Source organism: Astatotilapia calliptera, chromosome 6 (assembly GCF_964374335.1).
Source record: "Astatotilapia calliptera chromosome 6, fAstCal68.1, whole genome shotgun sequence".
Classification (NCBI taxonomy): domain Eukaryota; kingdom Metazoa; phylum Chordata; class Actinopteri; order Cichliformes; family Cichlidae; genus Astatotilapia; species Astatotilapia calliptera.
In genome coordinates, this window is record NC_137427.1 from 708,206 (window position 1) to 727,911 (window position 19,706).

Here is a 19,706-nt window from a genome sequence, read left to right on the forward strand (position 1 = left end):
AGGTCAGGTGTTAGTCTCATTCCATTACTCTGGCTATATTTTCTTACTCATTACTATTAAACTTATACTTAGTCATACTCTAAATTACAATTAAGGATGATTAACTATTAACAAAATCACACCCCAATAACTCTGTTATTACACTTTGTATTTAATCATAAAAGGCTGGATGTTGAAACCTTTTACTTCTATTTTGTATGAGCCAGGATTCTCAACAGCTGATACTCTATGTCCAAAAAGCGACAGGTATCGTTTTATGGAGCAAAAAACTTAAGAGCGCATATTTTATAAATAATACCAAAAATTGCAAATGCAGACCTTTAATAGTAATAAGTAATCCTTTATTTATAATGCATAGCAATATAAAAATAGTAACATATGAAAATATTACAATGGGCACAGATGAATTTGTTAGATTTGTATTGTTGATTCAAATTCAAATTCAAATTCAAATTTTATTTGTCACACACACACAACCATACACAGTATGACATGGGGGTGAAATGCTTGTAGCTGTACAATGCCCGACCATTAAATGACAGAAGAAAAGTTTTACAATATTTACAATTTACAGTTTACTACAGAATTTACAAATTAATTTAGGAATTTACAGTAAAGAATGTGCAAATAGCAGAAGAGATTATAAAGATAAGGATTATAAATTATAGGAATTATAGGATTATAGGAAATGTGTGGTGGTGCGTTTGGTGACGTGTGTGAGAGTCCAGTCTTATAGTGACGTGTTCGGGAGAGTCCAGTCCTACACCTGGTTCAGGCCCCGAATAGCCTGGGGGAAGAAGCTCCTCCTCATTCTCTCTGTTTTGGCCTTAAGGGAGCGGAAGCGCTTCCCAGACCTCAACAGTGAGAAGAGCCCATTGTTGGGATGGGAGAGGTCCATCATAATCTTCCTAGCTTTGGACTTGCACCGCTTGGTGTAGATGGACAGCAGGTCAGGGAGCTCTGATTGAATGATGCGTTCTGCCGAGCACACCACTCTTTGCAGATCTCGTCTGTCCTGCTTGGTGCTGTTCCCAAACCAGGTGCAGACGTTTGACGTCAGGACGCCCTCGATGGTGCAGGAGTAGATTGTAGATTGATTGTCACAGTAGTGATAGACACAGTAGATTGATTGTCATTTATGCTTAGAAATATTTACTTATATATGCTTAGAGTTTTGTAATTAGTTGTAGATTGGTAGAGGTTTTGATCCTTGATAGTCTGCAAACTTTGTGTGTATTAGACAGCACTTTGGGAGCATGAGAGGTCATACCGTGTCTTATTGTTTTATGGTAGGATTAACGTAGTTGCGTCTGTTCTAGTCTAAGTGCTCTTTGTTTAGATGAACTGCAGGACTTCCTCACCGTGTTATCTAGGATGAACCATCTAGGGTGAGGGGGAGGCTACCCTCTTCCTGACCAAGGATGTTTGACCCTTTGATCAGCAGTACACACACACACACACACACACACACACACACACACACACACACACACACACACACGCACGCACGCACGCACGCACGCACGCACGCACACACACACACGCGCGCACACACACACACACACACACACACACACACACGCACGCACGCACGCACGCACGCACGCACGCACACACACACACACACACACACACACACAGGCAAGGTACTCTTTGTGTGTATGTAGACGTCATATGTTAATGAACCTATGCATATTCATGTAACCTCAATAAAAGAACAGTGGTACGGGAGAACGGACGAGAGCAACTGGGGTCAAGCGAAGGAACGGTGCCTGTCCGGTTCTCTCCCGTGCACGAGTAACATGAAGAACTTTGCCTACTTGTGTCTTGCTTTGCAGTGTAATTATATTGCCTTCAACGTTCCAGCAGATGGGTTCAAGCTACAAACCTATCAGAATTTGTATCAAAAACAGCAACCAAGCCAAAGTAATGAATAACACACATAAATAACAACTGCTTGAGAGAGCAAACAATTTCTTTTCATCTGTTCCTTGGCAGAAAGTTAAGACAGCTTTAGTTTCAATAAACAGAAGTAATGGATGCAGTCCCTTTGAAATGTCACACAAAAGTCTACTTGTGCATATACTTAGCTTTAACTCTTCTCTTTTTTGTTTTGTATTCCAAAAGGTTTTCATTTTCTCCAGAGGATGTCTCTCTTTCAGTGGTTATCGACTGTTCACATTCATTTTCACAGACTGTTGGAATGTCGATGCTGGCCGAACGTTTCTTGCTAGAATGCAATGGCCTAATTTTGCGTGCATTATCTGTCGTCTTTATTTCGTACTGGCATATACTTTTGCCTACTTGTTTTGTTTTTAAGACATTTGTATGCAGTTCATCTATCATTGCAGTAATGCCCTCTGGAATGAATGCCCACTGTTTAACTGTGTCTAAAACAGCATTTAGTTTTCCAACCGCATCTTCTGTGCATTTTTTGTCTGTGCTTTCAACTACAGGAGTGTCATTCAAAGTTGATAGAGGACTTTTCAGAGAGTTTTTCATTTGTTTAAAATGGCTACAAGCCACCTTCAAGCAAGCACATGTGTTATAGTGAGAGAACGTACAACAAGTGCACTGAAGTGTTTCAGCCGATGCAAAAAAACACAGATTTCCAAACAAACTTGGCATTTTTATCACTTTCAAGTCCTCACAGTGTACAAAGTAATGCCTTTCTTTCACTGCAATTCTTGCCAAGGTAGAAATGTTTGTTTCCATGTTTGGATAGATGTCATTGTCAACCTCTGCTAATTTTGCAAGTAACACTAGATGCTTGCAAAGAAGTCCTCGTAAGCCATATGTACAGTTGCAGTAGGACTCAACAGGGCAGACATCATACACCATGTCTTCTCTTGACTCAGATGGGACTTGATATGCATTAACTCCATGGCTGTTCTTGACTGTAATTTTAAGAGCCCAACCACTTTCCATCAGTCTTGAAGCAGAGTCTGAAACTTGAGACAAGGTGTCAGCAAACCTGTTTTTCATGCGGCCCACATCTTGCAGGGTTTTTATGACTGAGAAGTAGTCGTCGGCCTTCCCTAGGAGCACTTCAATCAGATCATCCAGACGCCTATTCTTGTAGCCAGATAAAAACTGGTATTTCAGGCGGTGGAAAAATCTGAAAAACAGTTATTTGAAATGATTAGTAACTGTAATTGAAGGAATTTAAAGTTTTAATCAAGACTGTATTATTTTTTAAAAAATTGGAATACCTATTTCACACGTCTTTTATAAAGGAATGCTCTGTGCCGGTTTAGCTGATTTAGGCAAATCCACCTACTCTGTTTTTTGTTGTGATAACATAAAAAACGCTGCTAGAATTTAAAGGATTTGCCTAAAACCTGTTCTGGCAATGACATGAAGAACCTACTTAGTTTAGCCTCTTGGATTAAAGCATAATATCTTTTTTTCAGCAATACAATTGAATGAGGTCAAAATAATAAATCATACCTTTCAATCACATTGTTTGTTTCAGAACGAGCGTGACTGAAGCGACGGCCGTAGTCACACCACATGTGGCCAATGCCTTCCCAGTGCTTCTGAAAATACTGGCACACCAAAGGGTATTGCTTAAATGTCTGGCAGAACTCTGCTGATGTGGCTTTAAAGTCGTCCTCCTAAGAGAATTGGATGCAACAGAATATATTTCAATCCATTTAACAGACCTATTGAAATCTTTAATATTATGTATTGAAGCCCTTTTCCTTTTATTGAATAACATTAAGAATTTTAAGTTATTAATAATATGTCGTGTTTTTGTATTAAGAAGCAATTATTTCTTCCCTTACAATGGCTAAGAAGGAACACTAAACCTATAAGCATATTTGGTTTCAGCATCTGTCTGTGAAAGAATCCCACTCACAAGTTCTACTGCACAGTGGGTGACACAATGATGTTCTGCACAGCTTAAGTACTTGTTTTGATAAGCAAGATAAGAAGCCAGTTTTAGAAATTGTTTCAAAAATCTATTTTGTATCTCTCTGTAACTTTTCTTAGCAACTGAAAGTTATTATGCTCTTAGTGTAATCAAGAAATCAAAATGTGAAATAGACAAATTACACTTACAGATGTGCATGTCACGGAAAAGAGGGACCCAGGCGCGGTTCTTGCTCACAGAAACACAGTGCGTTTATTTACAGTGAAACAGACAAGTCCAACAATCCATTCAAAAGTGCAATTTTCCAATCGTGCTCGTCCCTTGCTCCCAGTGTGTTCTGTGTAGTAACTCCCTTAGTGTGTGTGCTCCCCAACTCGCTTCTCCGCTCGCCCCTCCTGGAGGAAGAAGGAAAATCCAGCGTTAGCCACATGCTAGCCGAATAACACACTCACACTGCTCGCACAGACTATACCAGCTCGGAGTAATAATCCCACGTCGACTGTCGCCGCGAGTCCAGGTTAAATACCCCTTTCTAGCCTGGAGGAATGATTACGAACCACTGGTCAGGTAATCAGCTGCAGGTGGGCCGGCAACAGCGAAGAGGGACTCCCAATGACGACAGTCGCCAGGACACGCCTCTCCCACGGCGCGCACTTCCGTAAACAACCCCGAGGGCCAGGGAGGGAGAAGCAAACACACATACAGAAAACATAAACACAAGCAGGGTCGTCCGGAAAGGGCCGTCCGACCGTGACAGTACCCCCCCTCTAACGGGAGCCCCCGGGCGACCTGGCAAACTTGTCCGGATGCCGGCGGCGGAATTCCCTCACCATGCGATGATCGAGAATGGCAGACCGCGGCACCCAAGAACGTTCTTCCGGACCGTACCCCTCCCAATCCACCAAAAACTGAAAGCCCCTACCGCGGCGCCGGGCATCCATTACGCGAGTAATGGAATACGCCGGGGCACCGTTGATAATCCGGGCGGGTGGTGGGGGCCCAGGGGGCGGGCACAAAGGGCTGGTCCGGACGGGCCTAACCTGAGAAACATGGAAGACGTTATGTACCTTCATAGCAGGCGGAAGGGCCAGCCGGACCGTCACCGGGTTCAGGACCTCCTGGATGGCAAAGGGGCCAAGAGACCGAGGGGCCAGTTTCTTGGACTCAGTCCGAAGAGGGATGTGCTTGCTGGAGAGCCACACCCGCTGGCCGACCTGATAATCCGGAGCAGGAGTGCGACGGCGATCCGCCAATGCCTTGTTCCGCTCGGCCGTTCTCAGGAGTGCTGCGCGCGTGGCCCGCCAGACCCGACGACAGCGCCTAAGGTGGTGCTGGACCGAGGGAACCGCCAGCTCTCCCTCAGAGATGGAGAGGAGAGGGGGTTGATACCCCAGCGACGCCTCGAAGGGCGAGAGTCCAGTCGCTGATGACGTGCTTGCGTTGTGGGCATACTCCACCCAGGCCAACTGCTTGCTCCAGGTCGCTTGGTTCGATGATGCGACGCAACGCAACATGGCCTCCAGCTCTTGATTGGCCCTTTCGGTCTGACCATTAGTTTGGGGGTGGAACCCGGAGGACAAACTGACCTGAGCTCCCAATTCTGCACAGAACTCCTTCCAAACCCGCGAGGTGAACTGATGGCCACGGTCGGAAACGATGTCCTGGGGTATGCCGTGGAGCCGAAACACATGCTGCGTCAGTAACTGGGCCGTCTCCAAGGCAGAAGCGAGCTTGGGCAGAGCAATGAAGTGGGCGGCCTTGGAAAAACGGTCAATAATGGTTAGAATGGAGGTGTTACCTGCAGAGGGAGGCAAGCCGGTGACGAAGTCCAGGGCGATGTGCGACCACGGGCGTTTTGGAGTGGGTAACAGTCACAGGAGGCCAGAAGCAGGTGAGTTGGAGGTTTTGTTCCGTGCGCACACCGGGCATGCCGCAACATAGTTCTGGACATCGAGAACAAGAGAGGGCCACCAAAACAAACGTCGTAGAAAGGAGACAGTGCGATTTTTACCTGGGTGGCACGAAAACTTGGCAGTATGCGCCCAGTGAATGACCTGACTACGCGCTGTGGCCGGAACATAAAGTTTCCCTTTCGGGCCCGTGCCAGGGTCAGGCTCCTGTCGCTGGGCGTCCCAGACTACCTTTTCAATCTCCCATGTTAGTGCACCCCCAATGCAGGTAGGGGGCAGGATGGGTTTTTCCTTCCTCATCGGTCACGGGTGCGAACTGGCGCGACAACGCGTCTGGCTTAGTGTTCCTAGAACCGGGCCTGTAAGTAATGGAGAAGTGAAAACGAGTAAAAACCAATGCCCACCTGGCTTGTCGGGCGTTGAGATACGCCAGATTTTTGTGGTCCGTCCACACCACGAAAGGCTGCTCAGTGCCCTCCAGCCAATGTCGCCATTCCTCGAGGGCCCACTTGATGGCGAGCAACTCCCGGTCGCCCACATCGTAATTTCTCTCGGCCTGAGACAACCTGCGGGAGAAGAATGCACAGGGATGCAACTTGCAGTCGATCCGTTGGGAGAGAACCGCCCCCACGCCCGAATCGGACGCGTCCACCTCGACGACGAAAGGCCGGCCGAGGTCCGCCTGGACGAGGACCGGAGCCGAGGAAAACAGGTGCTTGAGCCGATCAAACGCTTGCTGGGCTGCGGAGGACCACTGGAAAGACAACTTAGGAGAAGTTAGGTTGGTTAGAGGAAGTGCTACCTTGCTGAAATCCCTGATAAAGCGGCGGTAGAAATTGGCGAAGCCCAGGAACCTCTGCACCTCCTTGCGGGTCTTGGGAATAGGCCATTCCACTACGGCTTTGACTTTGGCCGGGTCAGCTCGCAAACGCCCCTGTTCCACAATGAAACCCAGAAAAGAAACAGTTTCCACATGGAACTCACATTTCTCCGCTTTCACAAAAAGGCGGTTCTCCAATAGGCGCCGTAGGACCAGACGGACATGGTTGATGTGCTCAGTCTGCGACCTGGAAAAAATCAGAATGTCATCCAGATACACGAAGACAAAATGGTTAATAAAGTCCCTGAGCACATCATTAATCAGGGCCTGGAAGACCGCAGGGGCGTTAGTGAGACCGAAGGGCATCACTAAGTATTCGAAGTGCCCCAGGTGGGTGTTGAAAGCCGTCTTCCACTCGTCACCCTTGCGGATGCGAACCAGATGATAGGCACTCCGAAGATCCAGTTTGGTGAACAGGACTGCCCCCTGTAATAGTTCGAATGCCGAGGCCAGCAGGGGGAGTGGATATTTATTCCTAACAGTGATCTTGTTCAGCCCTCGAAAGTCAATGCAGGGACGCAGGCTCTTATCTTTCTTCTTTACAAAGAAGAATCCTGCTGCCAAAGGCGAAGTAGATGGGCGAATAATGCCTGTGACCAGAGACTCCGTTATGTAGCATTCCATGGTCTCGCGTTCCGGTTTAGACAGACTGTAGAGCCGACTTGCTGGCAGGGGAGCGCCTGGGAGTAGGTCGATTCCACAGTCGTAAGGCCGATGTGGGGGCAAAGACAACGCCTTACTTTTGCTGAATACCTGGCCGAGGTCGTGGTAGTCGGCGGGCACCAAGGAAAGGTCGGGGGGTGAGGAGCTTTTCGCAGAGGCGGTCCCGGGATTGTCCGGGACAGCGGCAAGTAAACATTGTTCATGACACCGCGTGCTCCAGCCAGTTACACACCCTTTGGCCCAGTCGATTTGGGGGTTGTGATGTTGGAGCCAAGGAAATCCCAGTACCAGTGGGGTGTGGGGGGCTTTGAATACCAACAAACTGATTTTCTCAGAGTGATTTCCCGAAATAATGAGTGTAACCTCCTGAGTGCGATGTGTGACGGAGGCTAGATGGCCGCCATTTAAGGCTGTTGAGGAAGGCTCCACGCAGTGCTTTCTCCTCCCAGCCCGACTCCTCTGCCAGGATCCAGAACTCCACGGAAAAGTGAGCAACACTCCTCCTACCTTGCTTCAGAGAAAACATGCGATGACCTGCAGCATCCGAGCTAGCGCCTTTATCAAACACACAGCGAAACTTGCTGAGAAAGACGTCATATGACACAGAGGGCTGGGTATTTAAAACTGCCTGAGCCCATTGAAGCGCCCGCCCAGTCATAAGTTGCACCAAATAAGCGATTTTAGCAGAATCAGAGGCAAAGGCACAAGGTTGCTGTCTAAACACAAGAGAGCATTGCGTCAAAAAACCCCGGCTCCTCCCCAACTCGCCGTCAAATTTTTCAGGTGCGGGGAGTGAGTACTCTCGCTGCCGCGGTGGAGGTGAAGGAGGAAGCGGGCAGGCTGCCGCGGCTTCCAGCGAAGGGGCGGGCTGCGTTGGAGCCGTATTAGGTGAGGAAATCAACATACCTTTAAGCTCTGTCATGGCTTGCAGAAGCGCGGTTTGTTCCTTTGAAACGTGCTTCAGCATTTCCTCGTGTCGCTCCAAAACCTCCGCTTGGATAGACAGCTGGCGTGAAGCAGAATCCGCTGGGTCCATGGTGGTGGGATTATTCTGTCACGGAAAAGAGGGACCCAGGCGCGGTTCTTGCTCACAGAAACACAGTGCGTTTATTTACAGTGAAACAGACAAGTCCAACTGTAGCTGACGCTGAAATGTTTGTGTGGGTTGCCATGACAACACCAAAGTGAATCTGAGATCGTTATTGTTTTCTATTTGTTTTCTTTATTTGCTTCTCATGCTTGTGTACATTTGCAGTAGGAAAGGTAATCTATGAATCCAGTGATATATCCTGCTTATAAGAAATGTTTCTGTTAAAATATTATTGTGAAGTAGTCACTTCCTGTGAGTTGCGGGAACCGGAAGTTGTGCGCGGGAGAGACAAGACAGAACGGTAACACGGCGGACTTTTCGGAATATACAACTTTTCTACTGCTGGTTTTACAAGGCGTACACGGTAAAAAAATCATTATGCTGTTATTTGTTTAACACTTGTGCACCTTGTGAAAGGAAATAAGTGGCTGAGATGAATATCATATGTGCTATCGATATTATTTTACTTGTTTCTAGTTTTCACGGTGCTCTATGATTGTGAGAGGAATAAAAGAATTGTGGACATCAGTACGAAGCGTGGATTCTTTCGACCAGAGTAGAAACAGTGAAAACGTGTCCCAATCCATCTGGAGGCTTCGGTGTGCAAAGCTCTTCTCATCCTGCAGCAAGCTACAGGTCTCGGTTTGCAAACGCGCTTCCCCTCCTGCAGCAAGCTACAGGCTTCGGTGTGCAAAGCTCTTCTCATCCTGCAGCAAGCTACAGGTCTCGGTTGCTTCTCATCCTGCAGCGAGCTACAGGCTTCAGTGGACACGTTGCTTTGCATTTTGTGACAACCAATCAGGAGCTGCAGATTCAGCGGACACTCCAAGAAGCGGTTTCAGGCTAAAGCGTGAGTCCTCAGGCTATATTGCGCAGTTATTATGCCTCATGAGTTGATGGATAGAACATGAGCTACAAATTTGCTGTAATGGACAAGGAATTAATAGTGTTCAAATTTCGGATTGTGTAAAAACAAACAAACAAACAAACAAGCAAACAAACAAACAAACAAAAAAAAAAAAAAAAAAAAAAAAGGACAATCTGTTGAAGTTCTGGAAATTATTGTTGTTTTCTTACCTGTTGCTTGCAAGCTTCATGAAGGCTGAAACTGAAAATTTATTTGCTGTCATACGTAAGAATCTAAGCTAAGGTTCCTTTGTGTTAATTTTAATAATTCTCCGCCTATTACATCCATTCTTGTAATTACCTTAGTTATCTTGTCCTCTTCATAAGATACCCCCTTTAAAGTCTGAAAATGTCTAAAGATGGTCATAGTCACCCTGATGTTATGTCAGAAGTACAAGATGCAGGGGATTTGGAAGAGGAAAAAAGTGTAGTGTCTGAGAAATCTGAGACAAAAACAAGAAAATCCTCTCGTGAAAGGCGATTAACGCCAAAAATGCAGGAACTGAAAGATCAAGAGTTAACTCAAAAGGAGAAGAGGTTCAAAGCAACATACGAGAAATGGAAAAGCAACGTAAGAGACATTCGCACAAAGTTAAAGCAAGTATGCTCTGAGAGTGACATGTATGATATGATGGATGAGGCTGAGAAGCTTGAGTCTGAATTAAAGGAACAGTATGACAGAATTCGACTCCAAACCTCACCAAGTCAAGAATTTCGAAGAAAGATCGATGCATGCTCAGCCGTGACGGCCGACTTGCTGCAGCTGATGAGAGTACGTCTGACTGAAGATGAAGGTGAGTTTGACACGGTGGCGGAAAGATCAAGGTTACGCATGCTACTTGATAATGAATATGCTAGGTCCATATATGGATCCACAGCCTCCAGAGTTACTGCACCCAGCTGTCACAATTCTAACCATCTCTCAGAGTCACCTAGCATTCCAGCTATGAGAGCGGAAGTGGCTGCTCAGCTGGCTGCAAAGAAAGCCGAAATTGATATGGAAGCTGCCATCGAAGCTCAACGTCAGCAGTTGAGAAAACTTGAAAATCAGAGGGACATTGATGTAATTCAGGCAAAGCTAAATGTCTACACTGAAGAAGAGGGAAGGGATGGGACACGCAGTCCTCCATTCAGCAAAGTGAGTGATGCACACCCCTTCGCTCACCACATCCCAGATCAAGAACGGCAGGTTGTGCAAAAAGAGACATCATTGGTCCAATCGCTACAAGAGTCATTAGCTCTTACTCGCTTGCCAACTCCAGAACCTTCTGTATTCTCGGGCGATCCTCTGAAGTTTACAGAATGGAGCATAAGCTTCAAAGCCCTCATAGAGAGACGATGCTCTGACCCTGCAGACAGGCTATTCTACCTGCAAAAGTACATAGCAGGTGAGGCAAAATCCTCTCTTGAAGGCAGCTTCTACAGAAAAGATGAAGAAGCCTATCAACAAGCATGGGATAGGTTAAATGCTAGATATGGCCATTCCTTTGTAGTGCAGCGGGCTTTCAGAGATAAGCTAAATGGGTGGCCGAAGATTGGTGGAAAGGAATATCTCAAGTTAAGAGATTTCAGTGATTTCCTCCAAACATGTAGTAATGCCATGCCTCACGTAAAGGGCTTACAGGTTCTTAACGACTGTGAGGAGAATCAGAAAATACTAGTCAAGCTTCCTGATTGGGTGACATCTAGATGGAACCGTTATGTCACAGAGCAGCTAGATCGGGGCAATGACTATCCAAGCTTTCATGAGTTTGCTTCCTTTATCTCTAAGGAGTCACGCATCGCATGCAATCCAGTGTCATCCTTACATGCCTTAAGGCACTCTGCAGAGGCACCAGCAAGAGAGATGAAGCATTCAAAAGCAAACACGTTTGCCACAAATGTGAAACCCCCGATTCCATCAAGCTCCACCGCCAAATCTGACCCTGGTGAAATCAAGTTGGGAGATGCAGGGAAACCAAAGAAATGGACCACACCAACACAAAATTCCAATAATGGCCAGTGTATTTGCTGTAGTGAGAACCATTCCATACATAAATGCAAGAGGCTTATGGACATGTCTGTAGAGGATAAGAAAAAATGCATACTTGAAAATAAGTTGTGTTTTGCATGTCTAAGAAAGGGTCACAATTCTAAAGACTGTAGGAACAGGGCCATGTGTGGCATATGCAGAAAGAGTCACCCAACGCCATTGCATGAAGATCGTTCTACAGCAGCATCAACACAAGGCGCAGTTGAAGAAAGTATGTTGTCATTATCATGTTGTGTGAGTGGAGGTGAAGGTGGGAGTACATCAATGATAGTCCCAGTGTGGATCTCAACACTTAGTGCTCCGGACACTGAAACCCTAGTGTATGCACTATTGGACACTCAAAGCAGTCACACATTTGTTGATCAGGAGGTGTGCGAAAAGCTACAAGCAACAATGGAACCAGTGAAACTTAAACTTTCCACCATGATGGGGAGAGACTCAGTCGTGAAGAGTCAAAGAGTATGCAAACTCAAAGTTAGAGGATTTTCCTCTAATGTTTCCATCAGTTTGCCTCCAGCCTACACAAGGGACTTCATTCCCCTTGACCGCACACATATTCCCACTTGCCAGACAGCCAACAAATGGAAACACCTTGTAAGCATGGCCCAGGAGATACCCCCGTTGATGGACTGTGGTGTTGGATTGTTGATTGGATACGACTGCTCCAGAGCGTTAATTCCAAGAAGGGTCGTCACTGGGGGTGACTATGAGCCTTATGCTATTGAGACGGATCTTGGTTGGAGCATTGTGGGAAGCGCACCACAGCGTGTGCAGGCTAAAGATGTGACTGGTTTTTGTCATCGAGTGTCTGTCAGAGAGGTGCCACCCATAACACCATTTGCTGTCATCAAGGCCCTGGAGTCTGATTTTGCAGACACAAAACCTGGTGACAGAAGCATATCTCAAGAAGATATTTGCTTCCTGCAGATCTTGAAAGACAGAATCCAACAAAATAAGGATGGTCACCTGGAGATGCCTCTCCCTTTCAAAGCACGTCCACATCTCCCAGACAACAAAGGGCTGGCGTTAGTACGGCTGAAGCATCTAAAGAGGAAGCTGGACAGAGATCCCAAATTCAAAATAGACTACGTGAGATTTATGGAAGGTGTCTTCAAGGATGGAGATGCAGAGAAAGTGGAAAACCAAGCAGAGCTGGGGAAAGTCTGGTATATCCCACACCAAGGAGTTTACCACCCCAGAAAACCAGGAAAAATCAGAGTGGTTTTCGACTGCTCTGCAAGGTATGAAGGCACCTCCTTAAACGACCATCTGCTAACAGGACCTGACCTCACAAATAGCCTAACAGCCATGCTGTGCCGCTTCCGTAAACATCCCATCGCAGTCATGTGTGATGTGGAGAAAATGTTCCACAGGTTTCATGTGAGCGAGGATGATAGAGACTACCTGCGGTTTCTCTGGTGGGAAAATGGAGACACAAACTCTGAACCCAGAGAGTACCGCATGAAGGTTCACCTGTTTGGAGCATCATCATCCCCTGGCTGCGCCAATTATGGCATGAAGCACCTTGCCAGCCAATGTGAGAAAGAGTACCCCTCCGCAGCTAACTTCATCCAGAAACATTTCTATGTCGACGATGGTCTCATAAGTGTAGAGTCGGTGGGTAAGGCAATTGAACTGGTCAAAGAAGCCCAAGCCGTGTGTGCCAAAGGAAAGCTGCACCTTCACAAATTTCTCTCCAACAGCCGAGAGGTCCTTGACTCTGTCGATGTTGCAGAGCGTGCTACGGAGGTAAAGAATGTTGATCTTAATCACGAGGATTTACCAGTTCAAAGAGTGCTAGGTATAAGGTGGAATGTTGAAAATGATAGCTTCTCCTTCAAGGTGTCACTTGAGGAGAAACCAGCAACGCGCCGAGGGATTCTCTCAATTGTGGCCTCCTTGTATGACCCTTTGGGGTTTCTAGCCCCAGTCATTCTTGAAGGGAAAAGAGTGCTGCAGGAGATGTGTCAGAGAGGCACAGGGTGGGATGAGCCACTACCCAAAGGCTTGAAGTTAAGGTGGGAGACTTGGATGAAGGATCTGGAGAACCTGGAAAGAATTGAAATTCAAAGATGCTTCATACCTGACAGCCTTGGCGAGATTCAAAGAGTCGAGCTTCATCATTTCTCTGATGCAAGCAGTCAAGGGTATGGCCAGTGCTCTTACATCAGAGTGGTAAGCAGAGAAAGGGTATGCTGCTCCTTGGTCATGGGCAAGGCGAGGGTTGCACCAACCAAAATAGTTACCATACCGAGACTTGAGTTAACTGCAGCAGTAACCTCGGCATCTGTGAGCAGCATGTTAAGAGAGAAGCTAGAACTCAAGGTTGATGACGAATATTTTTGGACAGACTCAAAGGTCGTGCTTGGTTACATCAATAATGAAGCAAGAAGGTTCCATGTGTTCGTGGCAAACCGCGTGCAGAGAATTCGAGAAACCACCGATGCACGGAAATGGTACTATGTTGACACAGGAGAAAACCCTGCTGATCATGCCTCGAGAGGCCTCAAAGTAGCTGACCTCATCAAGTCAAATTGGTTCTCTGGTCCCAGCTTTCTATGGGAAAGAGAGATAGCCACAAAACAGGCTACTTCAGATTTGCTGGTGGGAGACCCAGAGGTGAGGACTACTCAGGTGTTGAAGGTTGATGTAGCAAGGCAGTTTGACATCCAGAAGCATCTGCTGCGGTTCTCAAGATGGACTACAGCTGTCAACGTCATTGCTCGTATCCAGCGGCTGGCAAAGAGGATCAGGACCGCTGAGCCTTTAAGCGTGGAAGAGAGAAAGCAAGCTGCACAGACTCTCGTCAAGCTTGCACAACAAGATGCCTTTCAAGAGGAGTTAAACACACTCAGCCAGAAACTAGGAAGGCTGCCTTGCAACCACCAACTCTTTCAGCTTGACCCATTTCTCCAAGATGGCATAATGAGAGTAGGAGGAAGACTGAGGAAGGCATCTGTGCCTCTTGAGTTAAGACACCCAGTGATCCTTCCTAAAGATGGTGCTGTTACAAACCTCATCATTGCACACCATCATACCAAGATACAACACCAAGGCAGAGGACAAACCCTCAATGCCCTGAGAGCCAATGGTTACTGGATCACTGGTGGAAGTAAGGCTGTAGCCCAATACATCAGGCAGTGCGTACAGTGCAGGAGAGCCCGCGCGCCACCAGAGGAGCAACGGATGGCAGATCTACCTAGTGACCGTGTTGATCCCACACCACCATTCACTTATTGTGGTATGGACTGCTTTGGTCCTTTTCACACCAAACAAGGTCGCAAAGATCAAAAACGGTACGGCCTCCTCTTCACATGTTTTTGCTCAAGGGCAGTGCATATAGAGATGTTGGAGGATTTGACGACTGACGCATTCATCAATGCCTTGCGCTGCTTCATTGCCCTTCGTGGAGCTGTTAGGCACATTAGGTCCGATCAGGGAACTAACTTTATGGGGGCAAGAAACGAGATGGCAAAGGCTCTGAAAGAACTTGATAAGGAAAGAGTGACTGCATACCTAGCAGAAAATCAGTGCGACTTCCAGATGAATACGCCCCACTCTAGTCATGCTGGAGGCGCATGGGAGCGTCAAATCCGGACAGTGAGAAGCGTACTGAGCACAGTCCTTGCCTGCAGTGTGGGAAGGTTGGATGATGCTTCATTGAGGACATTCCTTTATGAAGCTATGTGCATCGTGAATAACCGCCCACTCACTGTTGATAACATCAATGACCCCAAAAGCTTGGAGCCACTCACACCAAACCACTTGATCACCATGAAATCCTCAGTCCCACTTCCACCTCCAGGTAAATTCGTCAAGGAGGACCTGTATGCTAAGAAACGGTGGAGAAGGGTACAGTATTTGACTGAGCAATTTTGGCACAGATGGAGAAAGGAATACCTGGCCAATATTGCTCTGAGACAGCGATGGCATACACCAAGACGTAATGTGGAGGTGGGTGACATTGTGATTCTCAAAGAGGAAGATGTTCCTCGCAATGAATGGAAACTTGCTAGGGTTGTGGAAGCACATGAGGATGATGATGGACTTGTACGGAAGGTGACAATCCAGACTGGTGATCGGAAGTTAGGAAAGGGAGGCGAACGCCTCGTCCAACCCTCAATCATTCAGAGACCCATTCAGAAATTAGTGGTCCTGGTGAAAAACAGCTAAATGGGAAAAATGTCATTCATTGATTAGATTTCCCTTCTAAAATAGAAGTTGTCATTATGCTGTACTTCATGCACATGTTATGGAGATGTAAAATCTACTGTTCATATTGTTGAATTCATTTGTTGAGAAAAGAATATTGTTTATGTCAATGCAAGAATGTTTAAAACAACAACATGGTGCTTGGGAATTACCATTGATATAATGAGAAATGCAAGTGTATTTACGTTCTCAATTGTAATAATCAAAGGTAATTGGTGGGAGTGTAGCTGACGCTGAAATGTTTGTGTGGGTTGCCATGACAACACCAAAGTGAATCTGAGATCGTTATTGTTTTCTATTTGTTTTCTTTATTTGCTTCTCATGCTTGTGTACATTTGCAGTAGGAAAGGTAATCTATGAATCCAGTGATATATCCTGCTTATAAGAAATGTTTCTGTTAAAATATTATTGTGAAGTAGTCACTTCCTGTGAGTTGCGGGAACCGGAAGTTGTGCGCGGGAGAGACAAGACAGAACGGTAACACGGCGGACTTTTCGGAATATACAACTTTTCTACTGCTGGTTTTACAAGGCGTACACGGTAAAAAAATCATTATGCTGTTATTTGTTTAACACTTGTGCACCTTGTGAAAGGAAATAAGTGGCTGAGATGAATATCATATGTGCTATCGATATTATTTTACTTGTTTCTAGTTTTCACGGTGCTCTATGATTGTGAGAGGAATAAAAGAATTGTGGACATCAGTACGAAGCGTGGATTCTTTCGACCAGAGTAGAAACACCAACAATCCATTCAAAAGTGCAATTTTCCAATCGTGCTCGTCCCTTGCTCCCAGTGCGTTCCGTGTAGTAACTCCCTTAGTGTGTGTGCTCCCCAACTCGCTTCTCCGCTCGCCCCTCCTGGAGGAAGAAGGAAAATCCAGCGTTAGCCACACGCTAGCCGAATAACACACTCACACTGCTCGCACAGACTATACCAGTTCGGAGTAATAATCCCACGTCGACTGTCGCCGCGAGTCCAGGTTAAATACCCCTTTCTAGCCTGGAGGAATGATTACGAACCACTGGTCAGGTAATCAGCTGCAAGTGGGCCGGCAACAGCGAAGAGGGACTCCCAATGACGACAGTCGCCAGGACACACCTCTCCCACGGCGCGCACTTCCGTAAACAACCCCGAGGGCCAGGGAGGGAGAAGCAAACACACATACAGAAAACATAAACACAAGCAGGGTCGTCCGGAAAGGGCCGTCCGACCGTGACAGTGCAAGCTTTCAGCTTACAAAAGAAAGAAATGATTTCATTTCTCTTTTGGGTGTTAGAAAGCCCATGGACCCCGGACTCTGATTTTGAAAGCCATCGATTAACAGCCTGTGAATGTAAGAGAAAAAAAGTTCATCTGGAGAGAGAGACAGAGGAGCAGCTGTACAAAAAGCATAAAAGAAAGCTGACATCCAAAAATAACTTTGTCACTCACTGGACAAGAGGACCTGTGCATTACAGAAATCAACCAGGCAAACATATTTTTAAATGTCAAAAAGAGCTTTGGGAAGCAGCCACCAGAAGATGAGTGCACTGTGGTCTTAAATGAATGGACAAAGTCACTCAACATTTTATCCCTTTATATTCATTAACCTGAGTAGGTGAATATCACAATGAGGCAAATCATAACAACAGGACCCTGTTGTAAAAATGTGTTTCAGGTGCATCTTAGACAATGTGAAAAGAAAACAATGTGGTTTACCTGCAAGACATGGTACCAGCATAGAAGGATAGCTGACTCTGGAAAAACCTTCTGCAAAGCATTTATTTCCGCAAAGTCTTTGTCAACCATAAATGCTCTACAGAAAAAAAGAAAACACTAAATGAGATTAAACAGTATGAAAATGTTTTTGCTATCTCAAAGCACCACTTCAATGCCAAATTAAACATTTCAACTCACAAGTAGATGTATAAAATACTGCATACAGCCTATAGGAATAACTTTAACAACTGGAAAGGAAAGTTTTTTGCAGCCCATGCTGCAGCTATAGCATTAGATTCTGGCATGTTATAACTTTTTTGAAAAGGAATTATTTCAAAATTAATAGCTGTCAATGTATTATTTACCTCGGGGAAGTTGGGAAATGCTCACAAACTATTCCAAGAACAGTTTCCAGGGTTTTCTGACTTTCGTTGCTGACAATAGCATAGGCCACAGGGACTCCATGCCCATGATCATCTCTTACAACAAGTGTGAATAAGGGAAATGAATACTGGTTAACGCAGTGCGTGGTGTCAACAAATGCTAACTGTTTTGCATAGTTCTCCATGTTTGATTTCATTACAGGTGTCTGCAAAACAATCATTAGTTCTTGGTCAGATGTGTATGGTTGATAGAAGAGAACATGTTCTTGATGTTTTCCATTAAGTAAGGTATGTACACATTGACTGTCTCCACAGTTAAAGTGCTTCTTCCTCATCATGCAGGTTCTAACACTGTCAATGTCACGTGGTGTGACAAAATGCTCTCTGTTGTGAAGATCTCTGTGTCCATGTTCTTTGGCCCATTTATGACATTCGGTTAGTATGATGGCTGGCTTAGTTCCAAGGGAAAGCAGTTCCTCAATCTTCCTCCTCAAATCACTGGAAATATTGTTGAAATGTGCGTCTTTTGTGTCCGAAGGATCATGCCCATCATGCTTATCATATGTACGCTGCACGATGACTGTGTGGTCTTTCCAACATTTGAGTACTTTAAATGAAACATAGGCCTTACAGCCCACTGCTCTGTAGCTGTTTCGACTTTTTTCCCAGCTCTGATGCAGTTGAATTTGTAATAGTCTCTTTTCCTGTCTTTACCTGAGGCAACATTTAAACATTTATAATGTCCATGAAGGGTTAATGAGTTCAATTTTTCTAACACAACACTGAATGGGTCCTCCTGGCATTGTGACACATGCACACAAAGTTGTGTATCTTTTCCAGTTCTTTTTTTTCGTCATTCAGAACACTTCTTCTAATTTTATCGTCCATTTCTGGTGGAAAAATAACGAAGGTTTAATTAGTCAATAATAATTAATTCATTTTAACTTGTTTTGGGGTTTTTTGCAATACAATGTAAATATTAAATATAATATTAAAAAAAAATATATATATATATAATATAAAACAAACAGGGGCTAAAAGAAGCTAAACTTTCATATGGTATGTCTCTGGCAACTTTAACATGATGTCCCTGGGACAACTTCTACATGATGTCCCAGGGACAGTTGTACGTGTAACATTGCATGTAAAAAGGCTAAAAAGGCTTGATTGGTTGATTATTCAACTTGAGTTGACATTTACCTGACATTGTGAAGGAGTCACAGTTTCTGTAAGGGTGTAAGAACATAACATGTGGATTTGTTACACTTCTTTTTCACAAGTTAATAACAATCAATAATTTTCATTCCATTATTAACAAGCTATCACACGATGTCCCTGGGACAACATTTACACGATGTCCCTTGGACAACATTTACACGATGTCCCTGGGACAACATTTACACTTTGTCCCAGGACAAATTTGTAAATTTGACGTCACTAGCCGTGTCTGGGTCTAAACTCCGCTGCAGGTCCATATATCAAACGATCACTATGGCATTACTGAGAGTTGAAAAACTGTCTAAAGTCTTTCATCTTTAATAAAATGATCAGCGTTCTGCTCTACCAGGTGTAACAATTGAGTTTAACATCCAGGCATCCATGAAAACGGAATTTATGACATTTAACGGAGTTAAACTCCTGCACGCTGTTACATCGCTAGAACAACCCAATATGAAACACGTGGCTACAACAAATGGAACAAACTTTAACATGGCTACATAACCCCTAACCACATGGAAAACATCGCACAGAGCTGAGGTTATGAACCTTAACAGCTGTTCTGAGTTAACTTGCTGAGCGCTGATTCTTAAATATTGCCAGATGGAGAGCAGCTCCAGGAAACCCAGACTGCAGCTCAGAGGGAGGACTCTCTGGACAGCACCTCCTGGACTCAGTGAATGCAAACAAAACAGAACATTTCTCCTCCTACACAAAGTCAAATTGGAGGTAAAGAGGATGCCACACTCAGAAAAATAAAGGTGCAAACACAGACACCACGCCCCTCTGTTTCTCTTTTCTTTTGAGACCGGCTGAGCAGGAACGCGGGACGCC

The 19,706-nt window shown here is 45.3% G+C and overlaps 1 long non-coding RNA gene across 2 annotated transcripts; it reads right to left on the minus strand.

Moving 5' to 3' along the window:
* Window positions 1-15,858: 15,858 nt before the first annotated feature.
* On the minus strand, window positions 15,859-19,552 carry LOC145429172 (uncharacterized). 2 transcript variants are annotated; one of them, XR_013909388.1, is made up of 6 exons: window positions 19,422-19,552; window positions 18,855-18,880; window positions 17,637-18,544; window positions 17,272-17,368; window positions 16,508-16,898; window positions 15,859-16,430 (listed from the first exon to the last, which is right to left on the minus strand). It is a non-coding gene; the product is annotated as an uncharacterized LOC145429172 (long non-coding RNA). The 2 variants fall into 2 exon arrangements; XR_013909387.1 differs by lacking the exon at window positions 19,422-19,552 and having other exon boundaries at window positions 18,855-18,998.
* Between the last annotated feature and the right edge of the window lie 154 nt (window positions 19,553-19,706).